The sequence below is a fragment of the Lissotriton helveticus genome, chromosome 6 (assembly GCF_964261635.1).
Source record: "Lissotriton helveticus chromosome 6, aLisHel1.1, whole genome shotgun sequence".
Taxonomy (NCBI): domain Eukaryota; kingdom Metazoa; phylum Chordata; class Amphibia; order Caudata; family Salamandridae; genus Lissotriton; species Lissotriton helveticus.
This window is the reverse complement of record NC_136067.1, coordinates 74,719,955-74,743,040: the sequence shown is the minus strand read 5'-3', so window position 1 is coordinate 74,743,040 and position 23,086 is coordinate 74,719,955.

Sequence of the window (23,086 nt, the reverse complement as noted above, 5' to 3'; positions counted from 1 at the left end):
TTCAGTGAATTTGCAAGGTTTTTTAAATGCTAATTCCTAACTATATAAGGCCTGAAATGTATGGGTTTTTCATTGAATTTCGAAGGTTTTTTTAAATAACAATTTTTAAATCTATTAATTGTTATTTTTTTATACTGATTTACTACATTTTTGGAGGCAGGTGTTCAGAGGGCACGCCCCCTTTTTACAACGTTCTGCAGCGCAACCCCTGGCACGTTTGCAGAGGAGGAACTAATTCCCCTTGCATACTGGGGGTCCCTGGGGGGCAACTAGCCCACCAGGAGCCTCCAGTATAAGCCAGGGAGCTGCATTACAGAGAGGTGTAATGAGGCCACACCCTTTTTTACACCTCTCTGCAACGCAGCCCCCTGGCGTGTTTGCAGAGGGGGAACTAATTCCCCTTGCATACTGCGGGTCCCTGGGGGCCAACTAGCCCACCTGGAACCTGCAGTATGCACCAGGGGTCTGCATTGCAGAGAGGTGTAATGAGGCCACACCCTTTTTTACAACTCTCTGCAGCGCAACCCCTGGCGTGTTTGCAGAATAGGAACTAATTCCCCTTGCATACTGGGGGTCCCTGGGGGCCAAGTAGCCCACCAGGAGCCTCCAGTATGCGCCAAGGGGCTGTGTTGCTTTGCCCCGGGGGGCGGCGGTCCACGGGGCAGTGTTGGGGGGATTGTGGACCCCCCACACTTCTTTATCACTATGCCGCCGCGATTTGGTCCCTCCGGGGGGTAATTTTTAAAAAAACAGACCAGGTTTTTTTAAAAAGAAATGTGGGCCTTTTTGGTCCTTGTGGGACCACCTGGGCAGGCCTAGGGGGTCAAGGTGTATCTACCCTGCCCCCTTTTTGTGTTCTTCATGTTTGTTTTTCTGCTTTCTTGTGCCTCGGTCTATCTACACGCACACATATACACATATATATATATGCATATATATGCATTTATATATATGTATGTGTATATATATATATACATACATATATAAACATATATAATCTGCATATCTATATAAATACAAATATAAATGCATGCATACATATGCATATTTGCATACATATGCATGTTATTTACATGAAAGTTTGAAAAACACTATTAAAAGCAAAGCTAAAAAGCCACCTCATTACAAACAGAATGGCTTTAACTTAAACGAGGGCGAGATCTATTGCATTTTCAATGCTTGTTTACGTTGGTTCCATCAAGAAGGCATTCAGATGTGTCACACATTTGCCATAAATTCTGAATGTTAGCACTCTAGTTGCTCATTATATCACTGTAGTAAAGCTACTGCTCACCAGCGAAGTCTGCTGCTGGTATTCAAAGTGCATGTTTCAGTCTGCATGTCAGAATTCTTTTAATGAAATAGAAGAGGATTTGAGAAGTCACTCAAAATGTGCCCTAATTTTTCTTTCTGAAGCACTAATCATACTTTCTATGGCAAAATGAGCCCCCTCATTTTGTTCCTTTTTAAATTAAATGTTTTCAGACTTACCACTTCATTCCAATCAAGATGGCTTCTGTTGTGCCATACTTTTGTCATAAGTAAGACTGTTAGCACTCTAGTTGTTCTTTAGAACACTCTGGGACATTCTGTCATTGGGCTATACTTGGGCTACATCTGGGTGATATGTGGGCTACATTTGGGCTCTTTTGTCTCTGGTGGCCATCTTGGGAGACTGCATGTCAGAATTTTTTCATGAAATAGAATAGGATTTGAGAAGTCACTCAAAATGTGCCCTAATCTTTCTTTCTGCAGCACTAATCATACTTTCTATGGCAAAATGAACCCCCTCATTTTGTTCCTTTTTAAATTAAATGTTTTCAGACTTATCACTTCATTCTAATCAAGATGGCTTCTGTTGTGCCATACTTTTGTCATAAGTAAGACTGTTAGTGCTCTAGTTGTTCTTTAGAACACTCTGGGACATTCTGTCATTGGGCTATACTTGGGCTACATCTGGGTGATATGTGGGCTACATTTGGGCTCTTTTGTCTCTGGTGGCCATCTTGGGAGACTGCATGTCAGAATTTTTTAATGAAATAGTATAGGATTTGAGAAGTCACTCAAAATGTGCCCTAATCTTTCTTTCTGCAGCACTAATCATACTTTCTATGGCAAAATATATCCTCATATTGTTCCTTTTTAAATTAAATGTTTTAAGAGTTACCACTTCATTCCAATCAAGATGGCTTCTGGTGTGCCATACTTTTGTCATAAGTAAGACTGTTAGCACTCTAGTTGTTCTTAAGAACACTCTGGGACATTCTGTCATTGGGCTATACTTGGGCTACATATGGGTGCTATTTGGGCTACATTTGGGCTCTTTTGTCTCTGGTGGCTATCTTGGGAGACTGCATGTCAGAATTGTTTAATGAAATAGAAGAGTATTTGAGAAGTCACTCAAAATGTGCCCTAATTTTTCTTTCTGAAGCACTAATCATACTTTCTATGGCAAAATGTACCCCCTCATTTTGTTCCTTTTTAAATTAAATGTTTTCAGACTTACCACTTCATTCCAATCAAGATGGCTTCTGGTGTGCCATACTTTTGTCATAAGTAAGACTGTTAGCGCTCTAGTTGTTCTTTAGAACACTCTGGGAAGCTGCAGTAGAACACAAAGGAATCAACTGACAGTCTCTGTCCTTGTTGGATGTACATGTTTTACTGAGAATGTCAGACTTCATTCTCACATGACTGAGAAAGATAATGTGAATTTACAGACAATATGCTTTCAGTTTAGCTTATAGATCCCCTTCCAAACCACTGTGGGAAAAGCATGAGATAATAGTTTTCTTTCAAACATGATTCATGATATCCCAGCAGAAGGCTTTTTCACATGGTAAAATCACCTTAGAACACACCACAATTCCTAAAATGAGAATGGTACCATCAACAAATGATTTATAATTTAACTAAAGTCCAAAACCCTCTATTAACTACAATGCTTTTTAATGAGGTGCTATCATGTATATTGGTCCCAGGATGGCTGCCAACACTTCTTGGATGAAGAATTTGAATTTTGAAAAAAAAAAGTTTTTTGCCTTGGGGGTCCTTGTGGGACCCCCTGAGCAGGTCTACGTGGTCAGGTTGCTTCTACCCTGCCCCCTTTTTGAGTTCTACACGTTTGTTTTTCTGCTTTCCTGTGCCTCAGTCTACTGAGGCACAAGATGGCTGCCAACACTTTCTGGTTTGGAGTGTTGACAGACATTGGCAGCCAATCAGAATGCAGCTCATGCTCGGAAAGGTAAGCTTACAGTAAGCTTACACGTAAGCTGCTATAGATATATATATTTTCTCTTTTGATTTTCTCAGGAACTACTGGAGGGATTTTCACCAAATATAGCAAAGGCACATCTGCGTACCAGTCCCTACAATTTTGCAAAGTTTGGCGTAATTCCGTTCAGCGGTTCGGGCTGTAGACTTGTCAGATCGTCCTATGGAAATTAACATGGGGAAAACACGTTTGGGACCCCCCTTTTTTCTCAGCCCCCACTTCACGAATCCCCCCGAAACTTTCAGTGAAGGAGCGCAGCAGAGCTGGCCAAAATTTTGGAAAATTACACACAAATTCCTCAACCGGCGCCAGAGTTATTTCCAATAGAATGTTGCGGATTTCCTATGGTAGCCAATCCTAACTATATATACCTACTGCCGACCGCCAGTAGGTAATATATATATATATATATATATATTACCTACTGGCGGTCGCCAGTAGGTATATATAGTTAGGATTTTTTCTCTATGGGTTTTTTGAAAATTCTATGTCTAATAACTTTGGCGTTTGTGGACGGAATCGGCTGAAATTTTCAGGAAAATGGCACATTTTGTTTCTGAGCAGCCCTTGAAAATTTGGGGGGGGTTCGTCCAGTGGGGGCCGAGAAAAAAGGGGGGTCCCAAAACGTGTTTTTAACATTGAGTTTTCCATAGGGCGGTTGGCCTCACTTTTAGCCCGAACGGCTGAATGGATTTGCACGAAACTTGGCAAAATTGTAGGGACTGGTAGCCCGATGTGCCTTTTGTAGGTCTCAATATATGTGCTCCAGTGGATTTTGAGAAATTAACGTTTAAAAAAAGATATATATCTGTAACAGCGGACCGGTTAGCGCTCTGGTTCGCGGACTTTTCGCGCAACGGAGCTTTGTGAAGCGAAGCTGATTGGTTCTCCGGCGTCTGTCAACATTCCAAACAGTCCGTAGCGGCCGCCATCTTGTCTCTCGGTAGGATCGAGAGACAAGAGGAGGTCAAAACAAAGGGGGAAATAACTATAAGGGGGCATAGTAGATCCTCGCTGACCCCCTAGGTTTGATGTGGAGGTTTTAAAAGGGCCCCGCGGGGCAAAAAAAAATAATAAAAATAATAATTGAACGGCTGAATGGATTTGCACGAAACTTGGCAAAATATTAGGGACTGGTAGCCCGATGTGCCTTTGCTAGGTCTCAATATATGTGCTCCAGTGGATTTTGAGAAATTAACGTTCAAAAAAAGATATATATCTGTAACAGCGCTCCGCTTCGCGTAACGGAGGTTTGCGAAGCTGATTGGTCATTCTGTCACTGGGCTATAGTTGGGCTACATCTGGCTGATATTTGGGCTACATTTGTTTTTTTGTGTGTCTGGCGGCCATCTTTGGGCTACATTGGGCTACATTGGGCTTCATTGGGCTACATTCGGCTAATTAGCAAATAGCTCATCGCAAACTAGGAATGGTAAAGAATCGCTATTTATTCCTTAAAGTTCGCTATTTAGGAAATGCAAATAACTTTGATGATACATATGGCGGTTCATCTCTAACAAGATAAGAAGCATAGGGATAGATTTATGATGACTGGCGCATCACCAGGGATGTGTTAGTCATTCTGTGCCGCTGTTCCGTCACCTATGGTGTGCTGCATTTACAATGCGGCGCATCATGGGGCAAAAACAGCACAGATGCGTGATGTATCTGTGCCGTAAAGGTGGCGCATTGCTGGAGTTGTATCGCAAGTGTGATGAAGCTCCAGCAAGGGTCGGGGGTGCCCCTGTCGCAGGGTTTCTGTTCTCACACAGAACTGTGGACAGAGGATTGGAACCTCGGCGAATTAGGGTGTCCCAAAACTCACGTTAGTAATCAAAAACTATTTAGCAAGCTAGGTACAGTGTCACATTGGATATAACAAACTCTCAATGTTTAGACAATCCAGAATATGAACTTATAGTACCTCAGGATACGTGGAACTCATGAACAGTCGGTCGTTATATATTTCTTAGAAACCAGAACATGGAGTTAAGAAGAACACATGTGTATTTGAAATGTTTATTTACTAATGCCGTCTTCTCAGGCGTAGTACCTTAGATAATAAAAGTACACATATTATCAGTAGCAAAATTACCAGCATAGTTACTAGTACATAAAAAGTGAATGGTGATAGTATGTTAACATGCTGTAAATGAATAAGAGTTAGCAACACTTATAAGCAGCCGCGGGCCGTGGAGGGAGTTACGGTGAGGCAGGGAGGCGGGGAGGGGGAGAAGCAGGGTGGAGAATACAAGTACACATATTATCAGTAGCAAAATTACCAGCATAGTTACTAGTACATAAAAAGCGAATGGTGACAGTATGTTAACATGCTGTAAATGAATAAGAGTTAGCAACACTTATAAGCAGCCGCGGGCCGTGGAGGGAGTTACGGTGGGGCAGGGAGGCGGGGAGGGGGAGGGGCAAGGTAGAGAGGGCTCCACCCTGCTTCTCCCCCTCCCCGCCTCCCTGCCCCATCGTAACTCCCTCCACGGCCCGCGGCTGCTTATATCTCACCCTCCCTAATACACATATTATATTATTTGCTAAGAAGGTCTCTTTGTGTTGGTTTAGGGCGTGTCCATACTTTAGTGTCTTAGATTTGAAGGAATCACATCAGCATACACCAGCTCTCTCTTCATGTGAACCGCATCAACTGTTGTGTATTTGTGTTCGGCAAAGCAATATAAAACCCGCCTCATGCCCAGAATTGGCAGAAGTTGCACTTATGTTATGAGTATGAAGTCGTGGAGATCAGACCTCATAACAATTCTGTATCGTGTTGTTCTTGAAACTTTAGCACTCGCTGTACAGATATAGTTTAACAAGTAAAGCAGATAGTAGACCAATAACATATTATTCTCATGTAAACCACGATGAACTACTAGGTGGAAAGCTAAAGCAACAACTAAGTGTCGTGTGCAGAAGTTGCAAAAAAGGAAAAATGGCGTTTAAACCGGTAATGAGCCCATGCTAACTTAACACGGTGTAAAGATATCCAGGACCTAGATGACACCTCCTCATGATCCGGAAACGAACTGAATAAGATAATAGAAGTGCCATCTCATGAGAGCAGATTGCAAGTTTATATGTGGACGGTCCGCAAGGTAAAGCATTAAAAACTAGGAAAATTCAATGCTAAAGAAAAATAAAACAGCCAAGTACTTTATCGAGTCTTAAGCCAATAGGCAAGGTAAATAATAAAAACTTGACAAATAAGTCAATGAATTGTCAATGAAATGCTAGTACTCAGCATATCAAACATGAAAAAGGTCTATGACATAACTGTGTATGCAAAATAAGCTGCAACAGCCTCCAATAGGAAGTCACCGTCTTCATCCGAAAACAGTTCAGCCATCCAATTTAAAAGCGGAAAAGAACATACGTGCTCTCCCAGCACCGGATCCTCTATCACCATCAGAGGACAGCTCGGTGGGTTTTCAAGAAAGCTGTGTTCCAAGAAAGACTGTGCTGCCGCCAGTAAATTCCAGGGACCAAGTAGTCCATGCATCAATGCCACAGCCATAATCCTTTCGCCAGGACAAATCAACTCGTGAGTAATGATAGGAGTCATCAGCTGATTAAAGTCGACGTCAGGAGAAACCGGTCCGCAGAGACACAAATCAATGGCCCAATCGAAATCACAGGTCAGGCAGTGAAATACAGGCTGGACACAGGTGAAGTAGGAGAACCGAAAAGATAATCCATATGCCGTGCTTAATATCGCCAACGGCATTGTGCCATAATATTCTAGCATGCGATTGCGGAACAGTGTCAGCAGCTGCAGGGTCGGAGGTTGCATAGGAGGGACATCCATATTTAAAAATGTAAAAAAGCACAAGAGCGTCCGCTGGTAATGCAAGTAAAAATGCAATCCACGAACCAGAGTGGAGAAAATGGAATGAAAGGGAGCAGGGATGACTCCAAAGATTTTCTCAAATGAAGTCACGAGACCACTGGTAACAACTTTAAAAAAGTGTGCCAGGGATTTTGTGGAGGATGCGTTAAAGATAGTCGGAAACATGTTGCTGAAATTGAAAGGCAAACCTGTGTACGGGTGTTCGCTATGTGAAGTACGAAAGTTTCACGGGCCGAACTCAAGGCCACCTCTCTCTGAGACAAAAGAGCTCTTATTCTTGTCATGCCGTTGAAACGTGTCCCAAGGTTGGTATTTGTGGCCAGATTGAAAACTCCCTATGTTCATGTGTGGGAGGAAATAGAACATTTCTGCAGCAAATAACCCGTTCACTTACTGTTACGATAAAAGGAATACTTTTTAATTAACTCAGAACAATCTTCATTATTGAGCATCAAATAACTACCATTTTCCAACAACTTGAACGTGGGGATGATAGCAGGAACTGGCGTGCCTTGCAACACGCAAGCCATATTTGGTCGGTGTTTGTTGCATGAATCGTGTAACTGTATGTGCCTACACATTAGTGAATGATCTGGCGTCTCAGTGCATTCCTCTCCATTCAGATAAACTTCTTGATCATCTTTGAAACATCTGTATGTGTATGGAAGCGACCAGACCTCATGAACAAAAGCACTACCTAAAGGTTCATAAAGACCTATTGGTATATATTTCATACAATTTGAAAACTTATATAAAGCAAAAGGCAGCGTTATTAAACCGTGGATAAGGCATGTTGCCAAAAAACCCGCAATCCTCTGCTGATGATGTCACTGAGCATGTCATGAATGATGTAATATGTGACATCATCAGTAGTGGATTATGGGTAATAGTATCTCTAGTTTACTCCCCTATAGCTGTCTTTCTTTTAACATAAGTGTGTGTTTCCTTCCCTTATACTTACTGTTTTTGGTTCGCTTCCAGTTCGCGTACCAGCGAGCGAACTAGGAAGCGAACTAAGAGAAATAGAGGTTGGCACAGTTCCAAATATTGTACCAATTTTTTAATAACGGGGAGGTAGTTCTGAAAAGAACTTTTTTTTTTATTTTTCTGAACATTTTTTTACTGTTTTTGAATTTTTCGGAACAGTTTTATATTTTTTTGGGTTTTTCTTGGAGGGGGCAATGAAAACGATTCATTGTAAAGGGCTCAACAGGAGCAACAAAACAAAAAAAAGAAGTATTTATTATTTTGGGCGTTTCGGACAAACTTGCATATGATAGTCAATAGCTCTGTTGATCAGAGTGATGCTTCTTTCTCCGTAGGAAATGAATCCATCGCAAAATACGCAGGTGTGTTTTACTTCACCAAATCTCATTTGTATATTTGGCACCATCTCCCTGCCCTCTGGTCCCGTTACTTCCGGTACAACAGATCTTCTGGCCATAATAGGGAGATTATCTAGGTCGTTCCGAAACTGTGCAGCACTGTAGTTGTTAGGATGCCACCTAGTCATATGGCGATGCATTGTGTAGTTTCCGAAACTGTATTTTTTGTCGGTCCCTCTGGACAGTCTATCTTGACATATAAGGCAAGTTACGTATCTTGCATTGACTTTTTTCTGACCTTTGGGAATTTTAAAAAATTGCCAAATGAAGTTTTCTTTCCGGTGAGACGTCTTGGGCTGCTCAGGCAAAAACTGCCTCTCTTCGTGCTCGTCCTCCTGTTCCTCTTCTTCTTCTTCTTGTTGAATTACAACTTGAGCAGGTGGTCCACTCTTCCTTGGATGTGGTGGAGGTGGTGGGGAAGCACCAGCTGAAGCTACTAAAGAAGCCATTGCTCAGTGATCACAAAGGGTCTTTCTCTCACAATGATGAAAGTCAGAGTGAGGAAAGAAAGAGGGATTTTCATCATTTGGGAAAAACAAGAGTTCTCAACCAATCAAAAGTGTTCATTTTAGATTATATGACCTAGTCTTACATCATTAGGAAACCAAAAGTGAAATGAACCAATGAAAAGTGTTATTACCAAGTCACATGACTTGCTGTGTTTACGTTAAGCGCTTTGCAGGGCCTCCCGGTTTGCTTCCAGAAACCTGCGCTTTGGCACTCGCTTCGCGTACCAGTTTGCTAACGTAGCACGTCATATGACGTATCAAGCGACAACGTGGAACGTCATGCGGACGGGAGGCGTCACGATGTTGTTTTCTAACGCGGCACTTGCGGTAAAGAAACGTTTACCGGCTCGCGGTCTATTTCGCGGCATCAAGGTCAGCTAACGGGAAGCTTCCCGATTCGCGAAGCGGGAACGAAGAAAAAAAAATATTTTAAAAAAAAATTATTCATAAACATATAAAATATATTTTTGGATTTAAAGAAGAATACATTTTACAGCTACAGATATTAGCTGTTAAAAAACCAATGAAATTCACAGAAAAAACCATAGGTTATAGACCATATATAGTTAGGAATTAGCATTTACAAAACCTTGAAAATTCACTGAAAAAACCATAGGTTATAGACCATATATAGTTAGGAAATAGCATTTAGAAAACCTTATTTTACTCACACAAAACCATTGAAATTCCATATATAGTTAGTTGCACTAACTATATATCGCGCACCTGCAATCCACTGCTGATGATGTCACATATTACATCATTCATGACATGGTCAGTGACATCACTGATGACATCACTGATGACATCTCAAATGACATCACTGATGACATCACTGATTACAACATCCAGTGACTGTATGCTTCTGTAAAGTTAAAATATGTCTTACATATTGAAGAATGAGTGGATGTATAAGTGTCTGGATGAAGGATTTAGTAGGTGCATGACTGACTGTATAAGTGAGTGATTAAATGTGTCTCACTGAGTGCATGGGTTAGTGACTAAACTGTTTTAAATTGTGCATCATTGTGTCTGTTGTTTTGTAATCTGATGCATGTGTTGATCATTAGCTATATGACTAACTATATGGGTTATTGATTAGTTGCCCAAGTATTTGTATGGGAGACTGAGTGTGTGTGTGGGTGTCTGGGAGGTGTATGACTCTGTGCATAGATGTGTGAGCAGTTGATTCACTAGATGTATGGGTTCAAAAGTGCATGTGGAAACATCTGTATGGGCGGTTGACTGTGTGCATGAGTGTATTGGTGAGTGAATGGATATCTCAGTGCTACATGTCAAAGTAAGTACATATGTAAAACACAGTACATGTGATAGTTGACATATATAAATAACTGTGCATAAGAGCCAGTGAATGTGTGAGTGGCTGTATGGATTATTGTGAACTTGTATCAGGGATTGTATAACAGAGTAAATATGTGTTATTATATGTTCCAATAAGTAAGGTGTGTATAACTATATAGTTGAGGAAATCGAGGTGTGATTGATTCTTTGCAAGACTGACTAGGTGTGTGAGTAACTCCATGGATGAGTGACAGTCTGTGAGTGTCTGTTTACACTGAGTGTATCTAAGGTTATATTAGAGTCTGAAGAGGTTCATTGTATCATCACATGAATGATGTCATCAGTGATGTGATCAGTAATGTCAAATGAGATGTCATCAGTGATGTCATCAGTGATGTCATTTGAGATGTCATCAGTGATGTCATCAGTGATGTCACTGACCATGTCATGAATGATGTAATATGTGACATCATCAGCAGTGGATTGCAGGTGCGCGATATATAGTTAGTGCAACTAACTATATATGGAATTTCAATGGTTTTGTGTGAGTAAAATAAGGTTTTCTAAATGCTATTTCCTAACTATATATGGTCTATAACCTATGGTTTTTTCAGTGAATATATATATATATATATATATATATATATATATTACCTACTGGCGGTCGGCAGTAGGTAGTTATAATTAGGACCTGTTAGCCCTAGGAAAACCGCAACATTCTATTGCCAATAGCTTTGGCGTTGATTGATGAATCTTCTTGAAATTTTCGAAACTTTTGGCCAGCTCAGTTCCGCTCCTTCCCTGAAAGTTTGGGGGTGATTGGTGAAGCGGGGGCCGAGAAAAAGGGGGCTCCCAAAATGCGTTTTCCCTATGCAATTTCTCATAGGCCACGGCTACAGCTCGAACGACTGAACAAAATTACACCAAATTTGGCAGAGACGTAGTCCTCAGTTCCGACTTGTGCCTTTGGCATATCTGGTGTCAATCTGGTTAAAGTCGTTTATATATCTATGGGCGCGGAGGATCAGTGGATTGTGCGAGGATTGGCCTCATAGGATAAGCGCACCGTTTCGATCATGCGCTCAATTCTAATTGGCTGTCAAGCGGTTGTAAACATTCAAATTCAGGAACTGTTGGCAGCCATTTTGTGCCTCGGTAGAAGCAAGGCTGAGGAAGTAATTGATATAGGTGTGGAACGTATGAAAAGGGGGCAGGGTAGACACACCCTGACCCCCTAGGCCTGCTCAAGGGGTCACATAAGGACCCGTAGGGCCAAAAAAGTAAGAACATTTTTTTACAAAAAAATTCACGATATGCGCGTAGGATCCGCGCATTTGGTCGCTGAAAAAAAACTAAGCATATATTTTTGAGATATATATCAAGCTTATGTGTAGATGTTGGGTGGTTCTAGAAATAGCCCTTGTCTTTATTGAGAGATTTTAGTAATTACAAGTAAGTACCGCTGCAGAGTCTAAAGTTCATTTGGAAGACTGGGTTCATCTGTAAAATGTACACTATCTCTTTAATAGATGCCATGCATACTGAAACACAGATTGTTGTGGTATATGGACAATATTCTATAGTCTCGTAGAAAAGTAGAAAGATTTATTCACATGTTTATTCACTTATCTGCGCAGATCAGGTGTTCTAGTCTTCCCCTATCTCGACGACTGGTTGTTGAAGGGGGGCTCGCCCCAGACAGTTATCTCCCACCTCCAGGCTACGGTCGACCTCTTGCACCTGCTGGGGTTGTCCATTAACGTGCCGAAGTCGCACCTGTGCCCCTCTCAGAAGCTCCTCTTCATCGGAGCAGTTCTGGACTCGGCGCAGTTTCGGGTTTTTCACTCCAAACAGCGGGTTCGGGATATTTAGGCTCTGATTCTGATCTTTCGGCTGTTATCCCGGGTCTCGGTCAGGTTCACGCTGCGGCTCCTAGGGCTGAAGGCCTCCGGTATCCTAGTGGTGCATCACGCAAGCTGGCATGTGAATAAATATAAACATAGGCCACGCAGTTTGCGTCCCGTAATAAACAAATTTCAGGGGGTGGTGGTTCCCGGGGCTTGAGCGGGGTCGTTGAAGCCCACATACTTGTAATGTTGTAAGGGGGGTTGGACGCGAAGGTAGTGCAAGGGGGCTGTAAATTTGGTACACAGTGTTTTGTTTTACTTTGTTTCCTTTCTGTGATGTAGAAGATCTTGGGTAAATATAACAGTTTTTGTACAGCCAGTAACTTTTAACCCTACCCCCAAAAGGCTTTCTGCCTGTTACCATAGTAACAGTTCATGGAACACGTATGTGAGCACATAGGTTAAAAGTTCACCACACTATGTTGCTAATGCTAATGAGTTAGCCTCAGAATTATACTTTAAATTATAAATATCATTTCTATTGATGACTGCTACCCACACAAAAAAAAACAGACGTATGTACTTTTTTTATTAACTCTTATTAAATCAATAACTGGAACTATAACTAAAAGATAACAATACAATAAATAACTAGAACTACATCTAACAAAACAATATAATAAACAACATACAATGTGGAGTCCAAAAGAAGTATTGTAGTTATTCTGCAAAACAAAAAAGAAAATTAGTGTTTAAAACTAGATTGATGTAACTAAATGAGGTCAAACATTACAAGTCAAAGTAACACTTGACGATATATATATTTAAAAAAATGTTTCCAGTGTGCCTGAAACGCTTCCACTGGCATTGTACATGCAGACTTTGGTCCACCCTTTTTATCAATTTTTGCAGTTTGAGATATGACGTCGTACCTCTGTTATTCATCTCCTACTTTCTCCTTTCAAAATCTTTTGTAAAGACGTTAACAACAATTAAAGGGGAACATTTTCTGCATATTTTTAATAAAGCATTTGACACAATGCATAGTGACACCGTATTTATTGAATGTTTTGAAAATAATTTTCACAAGTCTTAAAAAAGGTGAATGCAAGAAAAGTTACTTGCCGCATATGCAAGACTGCTTTGAAGTGGCGAACCCAATAAAGAGGATTGGTGTGGAACTGCAAGAATGCGCAAGCACTTGCAGACTAAGAATCAGGTCAAATTTGCAAGGGAAGAGTTAAGGAGATTGAGAGAGGGTCCTCCTGCTTCATGAGGAGGCCCAAGTACCAGTGGAGCAACACCATAAACCTCTACTGCACAGCCTAATATTCGTCCCCAATTTGGAACCCTTTAAGAAAAAAAGTAAGAAGGTTAGGAGCTCTGTATGCCATCCTAAAACCTAATCATCCATTAGTTATACAGAGATCCACCCTGTATCAGACTCATCCGTGAAGTGTCAATTTGAGATTATCTGCCACCGAAAGCCCTTCAAGTACTTATATCCGTTACTTTTTAACTTTGTTGAGTAGTAGTATTGTGAATATTTACCTTAATGTTGTCCGTTAAATATTTGTGAATGTGGATGGCTTCGCACAACTAGTAAATGCCATATTTGAGACATCGGTGTAATCAGCAGGAACAGGAGGATATAGTTTTCTTCAACCTCGGCAACAAACATTCTGCAAACTGAAAAAAGAGTTAAAAATGTATATGTTGTACATATGTCCAAGATTAATTTAAAAGTACATCAAAACATTTGTTCTTAATAGGATTGGGGATGAAAAGCAATTATCAGAGGTTCTGCATTCAAGAGGAGCCCCCAATAAAGAGGACTGGTGTAGAAATGCAAGTATGCGGAAGCACTTGCAGACTAATAATCCAGTCAACTTTGCAAGGGAAGAGTTAAGGAGATTGAGAGAGGTTCCTCCTGCTTTATGGGGAGGCCCAAGTACCAGTGGACCAACACCGTCAACCTCTACTGCACAGCCTAATATTCGTCCCCAATTTGGAACCCTTTAAGAAATAAAGTAAGACGGTTGGGAGCTCTGTATACCATCCTAATACCTAATCATCCTTTAGTTATACAGAGATCTACCCTGTATCAGACCTATCCGTACATATGTGAATTTGAGATTATCTGCCACCGAAAGCCCCTCAAATACTTATATCCATTACTTTTTAACTTTGTTGAGTAGTCGTATTGTGAGTATTTACTTTAATGTTGTCCGTTAAATATTTGTGAATGTGGATGGCGTCGGACAACTAGTAAATGCCATATTTGAGACATCGGTGTAATCAGCAGGAACAGGAGGATATAGTTTTCTTCAACCTCGGCAACAAACATTCTGCAAACTGAAAAAAGAGTTAAAAATGTATATGTTGTACATATGTCCAAGATTAATTTAAATGTACATCAAAATATTTGTTCTTAATAGGATTGGGGATGAAAAGCAATTATCAGAGGTTCTGCATTCAAGAGGAGACCCCAATAAAGAGGACTGGTGTAGAAATGCAAGTATGCGAAAGCACTTGCAGACTAATAATCCAGTCAACTTTGCAAGGGAAGAGTGAAGGAGATTGAGAGAGGTTCCTCCTGCTTCATCGGGAGGCCCAAGTACCAGTGGAGCAACACCGTCAACCTCTACTGCACAGCCTAATATTCGTCCCCAATTTGGAACCCTTTAAGAAAAAAAGTAAGAAGGGTGGGAGCTCTGTATGACATCCTAATACTTAATCATCCTTTAGTTATACAGAGATCTACCCTGTATCAGACCTATCTGTACAAGTGTGAATTTGAGATTATCTGCCACCGAAAACCCCTCAAGTACTTATATCCATTACTTTTTAACTTTGTCGAGTAGTCGTATTGTGAGTATTTACCTTAACGTTGTCCATTAAAAATTTGTGAATGTGGATGGCTTTGGACAACTAGTAAATACCATATTTGAGACATCGGTGTAATCAGCTGGAACAGGAGGATATAGTTTTCTTCAACCTCGGCAACAAACATTCTGCAAACTGAAAAAAAGAGTTAAAAATGTATATGTTGTACATATGTCCAAGATTAATGTAAATGTACATCAAAACATTTGCTCTCAATAGGATTGGCAATGAGAAGCAATTATCAGAGGTTATATTTGGCAAGCAAAAAAGGAAATAGCATTGCATTATACAAATGTTAGGCCGAGATTGGTCCCTCACTTTATTTACATTGCAATTTTCGGCTGATTACATATGGAGAGCAGTCAGTGGATTTGGTATGTCGAGTTATTCACCACCACGTGGTATAGTGTATGGGCAGGACAGCTTGTGGAAACCAGTACTCGCCGGCTCGTCGGCTAGCTGCCATCTTGGTCGGCGGTCTAGCTGTCAGGAGACGGTTCCTAGGAGTATTTAGGAAGGCAATGATACGGGAGCGCAGTGGACGTGCGCAGCGGGAGCGCCGGCGGTGCGCCGAAGGCGCGCCAAAGGCAAGCCCGTCTGCGCCCGTCCGCGCCGGCACGGGCCCAGGGACCAGGCACCATGGTAACATTTTCAGCTACTCCTCTATGGAGCTTCGCTCATTAAAACATTCTTGCCTCCCATGCCTGGACTCAGCTACACTAACCTGTTTAGTGGCTAATAACATCTTCCTCTCCCGGCGGGCATTGTTTCTCCACCTACACCCGAACCTTGTTTTCCTCCCATTGGAAAAACCTCGATGAGCAAGGACTCTGTTCTCCGCTGTCTGTATTTAAACACGAGGTCCTTGGTAAAATATCAATTGGACATTTTTTTACTCCTTAACACCGACAAGCCCGATATTTTACTCATCACTGAAATGTGGCTCACCCACGATTCTTTACCGGATGTTCTCGCAGCCCTCCCCTCTGACTACTATATACTGTCAGGGAACCGGTCTCCGGTGAAGCTGGGGGGTGGTGTTGCAGCCATTATCCACAAGGATCATAAGTTCACTATTCTGTCCCCCCTGATCCTGCCGGACAAAGAGAATCTTGTTGTTAAAATAGACACAGATAAAGGGACCATGGTGTTGGCACTTATTTACCGTCCCCCTTACGTAATGCCCACCTTTCCGGTCTCATTAAGTGATCAATTGGCAGGTTTAGTTGTCAATTTCGCCAAGGTTCTGTTGGTCGGGGACTTAAACTATTGGTTCGATGACATAGCAGGAGGACCCCAGGCCACCGAACTATCTGAGCTTCTCTCTCACTTGAACTTTATTCAACATGTTCGGACCTCCACTCAGGAAAAAGGACACATTCTGGACCAAATTTGGACCTATAATGTACCTTTGTCCATTCCTACAGCAACTCCATGTATCTGGTCAGATCATTATCTAATCCAGTTCTCACTTACTTTGCATGGCCATTCAAAAGCCTCCATCCCAGTGGGAGGGGTAACCAGGAAATGGAGATCATTGAACAACCAGGATTTTCTCAGTTCCCTGACCAAATCAATTCCTGCTCCCAGCCATAATCTCGACCTCATGGAAACGAATCTTTCTGACTGGCTCCTGGCAGCATGTAATGAACATGTACCTCTCACTAAATTCTCTCGTGCTCGTCGCTCAGATGCTCATAGATAGTTCTCGGCTGACCTAAAGAAACAAAAATTGGAACTGCGTCAACACGAGAAGAAATGGAGACACGGTTACTCTGACAAAGACAGGGTGTTATATACGACTGCCTGTAGGAAATACAAGAATACCATTCTAACTACTAAGGCAGCATTTTTCTCTGGGAAAATCTTAAATGCTCAAAACAAATCAAACAACATTTTTAAGGTTGTGAATGACCTTTGTAACGATGAAAGAACTTCTCCTCCCCAAGTCCCGACGCAAGAGCTCTGTGATTCGCTCAATGACTTCTTTATGGATAAAATAGTTACCATCAAAGAAAGCATGCCGGAAAGGTCTAGTATGGTCCCCACAGAGTACATGCCTAGCAACCCCTTTGAATTGGATGATATCCCTTCGATCGATCATTCAATGCTAGTCGAACTGATGACCCGGGTCAAATCAGGCTCACCTAATGACTGTTGTCCCCCTCACATCCTAAAGGACGTTTTTTCGGCGCTACCACTTAGCGTACTCCCCCTTCTTAATGAATCACTCGCACAAGGTAGGGCTCCCAGTGCTTTTAAAAATGCGACGCTGGTACCGTTTATTAAAAAACCTGGGGCCGAGCCTGCCAATCTTTCTAATCATCGGCCCATATCTCTCCTTCCTTTTGGAGCAAAAATCCTGGAAGCTCACGTGGCTAGATGTCTCACCAATTTCATCGAATCTTCAGATTATTTGGAGCCTAACCAAGCCGGTTTTCGTCCGGCGCACTCAACTGAGTCTGTGATTCTTGCGGTCCTGGACACTATGAGATCTAATGCTGATAGGGGTATCCATCAGCCCCTTGTGCTCCTGGACCTGTCGGCGGCGTTCAACACGGTCGACCACACCATCTTATTGCACCGTGTCGAACAGGCCGGCCTGCGGGGCTCCACCCTCAGCTGGGTGAATTCCTTCCTGACTGACCGTACTCAGGCGGTCAGGCTCGGGAACTTTACTGCGCCCAAGCTGGTTACTACCTGCGGTGTCCCGCAAGGCTCGTCATTGTCTCCACTTCTGTTTAACTTATATCTTAAACCCGTGTTACACTCTCTAAAACACAGAAAAGTCACAACCCTTAATTATGCCGACGACCTGCAACTAATATTCAAATTGGACTCCCCGGACTCTGCCACGGAATTCCAGGCCACTATGCTGCACATCCAGCGGTGGATCGAGTTGAACCATCTAAAACTTAACCCAGGGAAGACAGAGCTGGTGCTTCCTGGCAAAAGTGCTTGCACTTCTGGCAGTCAATAATGGGGTCACCTCCCTCTCCATCTCCCTCGATGAAAAGCCTCGGGATCACCATTAACTCAGATATCTCTCTCAAAGGACAGGTGGGTGCTGTGATTTCTTCCAGCTTCCATCAATTGCGCAAAATTTAAAAAATTGCCCACTTGCTTACCCACTTTGCGCTTATACAGGTGGTGCTTGCTTTGGTTTTATCCCGACTGGATTTTTCTAATTCCACCTATTTAGGATTACCTATATTTTTGTCAAAGCGCTTGCAAATCGTCCAGAATCAAGCGGCCAGACTAATTTTCAAGCATCCTAATTGGAGATCGGCTAGACCGCTGTTGCACGACCTTCATTGTCTACCTATTGTTCAACGGGTGACATTTAAAGTAGGATGTTTGGTTTTCAAGGCCCTGCATGGGAAAAGTCCCAGGTTCATCAACAGCATGATCGTGAAGCATGAGCCTACCCCCAATCTTCACTCAGCTCATCTCTCTTTGCTTACTTTACCCTCCTTCAAACGGAAGCGACAGGGAGGGTGTCGATTTGCTTATCTCACCCCTAAGGTTTGGAATACTCTCCCTTTGACAATCAGGAGTTGTGCAAACCTCATGGAGTTTCGGAGAGCCTTGAAGACCTGGCTTTTTAAGCAAGCATCCGGATAGGTTATCTGCCGTCAATTTTCCTCACTGTCAGCGCCATGAAACCCTTGGGTGCCCGTGCGCTCTATAAATTTTGATTAACATAACATAACATAACATAACATAACAGTACGTCTCATGGTTAGATATCTGTATAATGAGATAGAACAGGGGGCAAATGAAGTTTAATGTTCTTAAAAAACATGGAGAGCATGCTAAAATACAACATTGAGCAATCAATTACATGTGCAGTGCATGGGGAGGAAGGAGCACGTGACGCACTGCTTAAAAAATTATATGCGGCCAGATTAAGTAATGTGCCCAGAAACATCGCCTACCAAGGCAAAATATTTAAGTTATAAGAGCTGGAAACCGTGCTAAAATACACTTATGCCGAAAACATTACTTTTGCAATGTATGGGGCACGTGACGCACTACTTACACGAGAAAAACGACATCGCATTCACTTGAACAGCACGTAGCACACTGCTGCGGGAATGGCCACGTGCCGCTTGGCAAATTAAAGAAACACGGCAGGATTAAGTGATTTGCACAGAAACATTGTAACTAAGGCAAGTTATTTGATAAACAAGAGCTGGAAACTGTGCTAAAATACACTATTGCCAAAAACATTACTTTTGCAAAGTAATGGGGCACATGAGGCACTATTTTCACGAGAAAAACAACATCGCATTCACTTGAACAGCATGTAGCACACTGCTGTAGGAGCGGCTACGTGGCGCTTGGCATATTAAACAAACGCACCACGATTAAGTGATTTGCACAGAAACAAAAGTTAAGAAGTCAACTTTAACAATATAAAAAAGCAGGAAAGCGTGCTTAAAAACAGCATTGCCAAATCGAACATAAATTTACATTTACGTGGTATTTAAAGATTGTTCAGATTAATTAATTTAATTACTCTTAAAAAAGTGCTCACCTATGAAGAAGTGGATACGAACACTCTAAATTGCTGGTACTGTGAAATAGGAAAAGTTCAAGAAGGTTGGCAGCTTATAAATGCTTTGCAGAAGGATGAGTGGTTGAGTATGATGTCACTGGGTGTGAGAGCTGTGATTGGGCATGCTGTAATTGAGCATGCGCAAATAAAATGAAATACGTTAGGGGTACATAGCCAGACGGTGGGACATATTGTGCACATGCGTAACATCAACACGCATGTGCTACCACAAACATGCATACGCAAAGTGAAGGCAACTCCTACGGGGTACATACATAGATTGAGTTCGGATGTCCCCGTGGTCTTGAAGTGGCTTCAGGAGGAGGGCTTTGCAGCCCTCCTCCATAAAATAATAATATATAATTAGCCATGCCCCGAAATTGGGCACGGGAGGGGGGCCACGCGGCCCACTTCCCATAAAAAAATTGAATACGTATACTCCGCTTATTGTCATCGTACCATAAGTGCACCCTTCCAATCATGCGTGCTGAAGGCTAATTGGCTGTCAAGTGGTTGTCAACATTCGAAACTAGAAACTGTTAGCAGCCATTTTATGTCTCGGTACAAGGGAGGGTGAAGAAGCGTGTGAAATGTGTGTTTAAAATATGAAAAGGGGAGGGTAGACACACCCTGATCCTCTAGATCTCCTCAGGGGGTCCCACAAGGTCTCCCGGGCCCCGATTTTTTTTCTTTTTTTGGGAAAAATCGCTGGGTGCGCATATGATCCGTGCATTCTAGCGATATTAAAAAAAAAGACATGGGCTTCCGCGCGTCTTTGGTAATTTGCATTCTTTCAACTGTTTGGAGGAGATGCAGCAGTGCTGTATCCAGGATCCACCACTGAGTAAGAAAAGGTAACAATAACACTATTTACCTGCTAAGTGAATTTCTACCCATAGGTTAACAATGCGCAACTCCATAAAAATTTTTTTATAATAATTTAAGTATATTATGAACAATGTATAATAATGAAAAAAAATATTTTTATGTAAAACAAATTAATGAAAAAAATGTGTAATGTAATTTAAAAAATAACATCTAAAAATAAAAAGATTAAAAAAATGTAGTTAAAAAATATTTAAAAAATTATATATATTTACAAATTAGCATTTAAAAAATCTTTGAAACTCATTGAAAAAACCATAGGTTTCGGACATGTTATAGTTAGGAATTAGCATTTAAAAAACCTTTGAAATTCACTGAAGAAACCATAGGTTTCAGACATGTTATAGTTAGGAATTAGCATTTAAAAAACCTTTGAAATTCACTGAAAAAAAACATAGGTTTCAGACATGTTATAGTTAGGAATTAGCATTTAAAAAACCTTTGAAATTCACTGAAAAAAACATAGGTTTCAGGGGTGTTATAGTTAGCTGGACATTTCACTCGTATAAAACCATTGAAATTCCCCCGTTATAGTTAGTTGGTTGCGCGCCCACAATCCACTGCTGATGATGTCACATATTACATCATTCATGACATGGTCAGTGACATCACTGATGACATCTCAAATGACATCACTGATGACATCATCCAGTGAATAAGGTTTGGTTTGTTATTTAAATATGTATTACATATATATAGCAATCTTTTTTTTATGCTAATTCCTAACTATAATATGTCTGAAACCTATGTTTTTTTCAGTGAATATAAATATGTATATAGTCTTTATTGATTGGTTTAAAAAAACATTTACAATTTAACACATGACTAATTTGAACGATAAAATTGACAATAATAAATGTTAAAAACCGTAGGTTGTAAATTACAAAAACATTAGGGGAACCATTATTGGCTAATATTGTTCAGCTGGAAGACATCCCTCTGGCTTTCTGAAATTGTAGTCTCTGATTCGACTGTTGAGTCTATTAGCTCGGCCGCCATGCTAAGATGAGGAGGGTTTGGTTGTGGTTATGGCTTCCAGTAGTTTTGACACTTTGTGAACGAATTTCACTAAGCCCAATGTTTAGCTTGGTGTTGTGAGGGTTTAGAGCGGCCATTATTGCTTGCTGACAAGATCGAACTCCCAACATGATACATTGGCCTCGCAGCAATGACCGTCTGGCCATGAGCAGTGCTGGGCTTGCACAGATGATGTGTTCCATTGTTTCAGAATGACAACCTACATTCCGTACTGCTACCTGGCCGGCACAATTCAGTAAGGTTCTTCAGAAAAGGCCATTCACCCATCCTCAGGGCTAAAAACGTACGTTTCCAGTAAAGTGCGTAAGTGCTTCATTGATAGAGCGGCTGAACACCCACTTTAAAATTGGAGATTACAGCCCAAGCGTGTTTCCTTTTTGACAGTATTGCCCTGTCCGAGTGAAAGGACCACAATCTGACAGTTTTTTTAATGGCGATCTTTAACACCGGGTGAAAGGGGTTTAATTCCCAGAGGTCTTTTACTCCTAATAATTGTAAACTACGATCCAGGAGTTGCCGATAGTTATGGCTGGTCTGGTTTTTATGTCTTTCCTGCCATAGTTGGGCCTCCAAGGAACCCTCCCGGGCACGGTGCAGTCTATGACACAGTTTAATAAATGCGCCTGCCTCCACTCCATGGTGATCTTGTAGACCCAGTTCAAGTCTGCCTTGGGCTGGGGAGCCAGATCTTGACAACCGAAAGGCTCTTTTAAAAATTTTAGTTGTTAGTTTGTTTATTAATATACTGGTTGTGCCCTTAGTGATCTTAGGCCGGATGTCGGTAATCCAATTTTACCGATTCTAAAATACCGAATTTTACCGAATCGGTATTTTAGAATCGGTAAATGGCATGTAGATAAAAAATCTGTAAAAAATACAGATTCGGTAAAAATCGGTATCGGACAATCGGAAAATACCGAATCGGTATTTACCGATTCTGTATTTACCGATTCGGTATTCTCCATGTATTCCTATGGGCCATTTGGCCCATAGGAATGCATGGGGAATACCGAATCGGTAAATACCGATTCGGTAAATACCGAATCGGAAAGCTAACAAAAGTGAAACTTAAGTAGGCAGCCAATCAGGTGCTACCACCCTCCCCCTCCCTCCCAGGAAGTGGCTACACAGGCAGCTGCAAGTAATTAGAAGCTTCTGGAAAGGCAGTTGGAGCTGAGCCGAGTCACTGAGCAGCAGAAAGGGTTTGGTGCACTTTTAAAAGTGTAAAATGGCAAGCAGCAAGGAAAAAGAGCAGCCTGAGAGGAGGAGGAAACTCAAATTCAGCAGCATGGAGTTGGTGAAGGTCCACCACAAACTCTTAGGCAGGCAGTCCCTCACTGTGGCAGAATCTGCCAAAAGAAAAATCTGGCTGGAAATTTTGGACAAAGTAAATGCAGTTGGGGTGACCACCAGAGACACAGAGGACCTTAATAAACGCTTTTATGACCTCAGGAGCCAAACTAAAAAGAAATTGGCTGAACATCACAAGCAGGCATCAAAAACTGGCGGAGGCAAGAACCCAGCACCCCCCTTACTGACC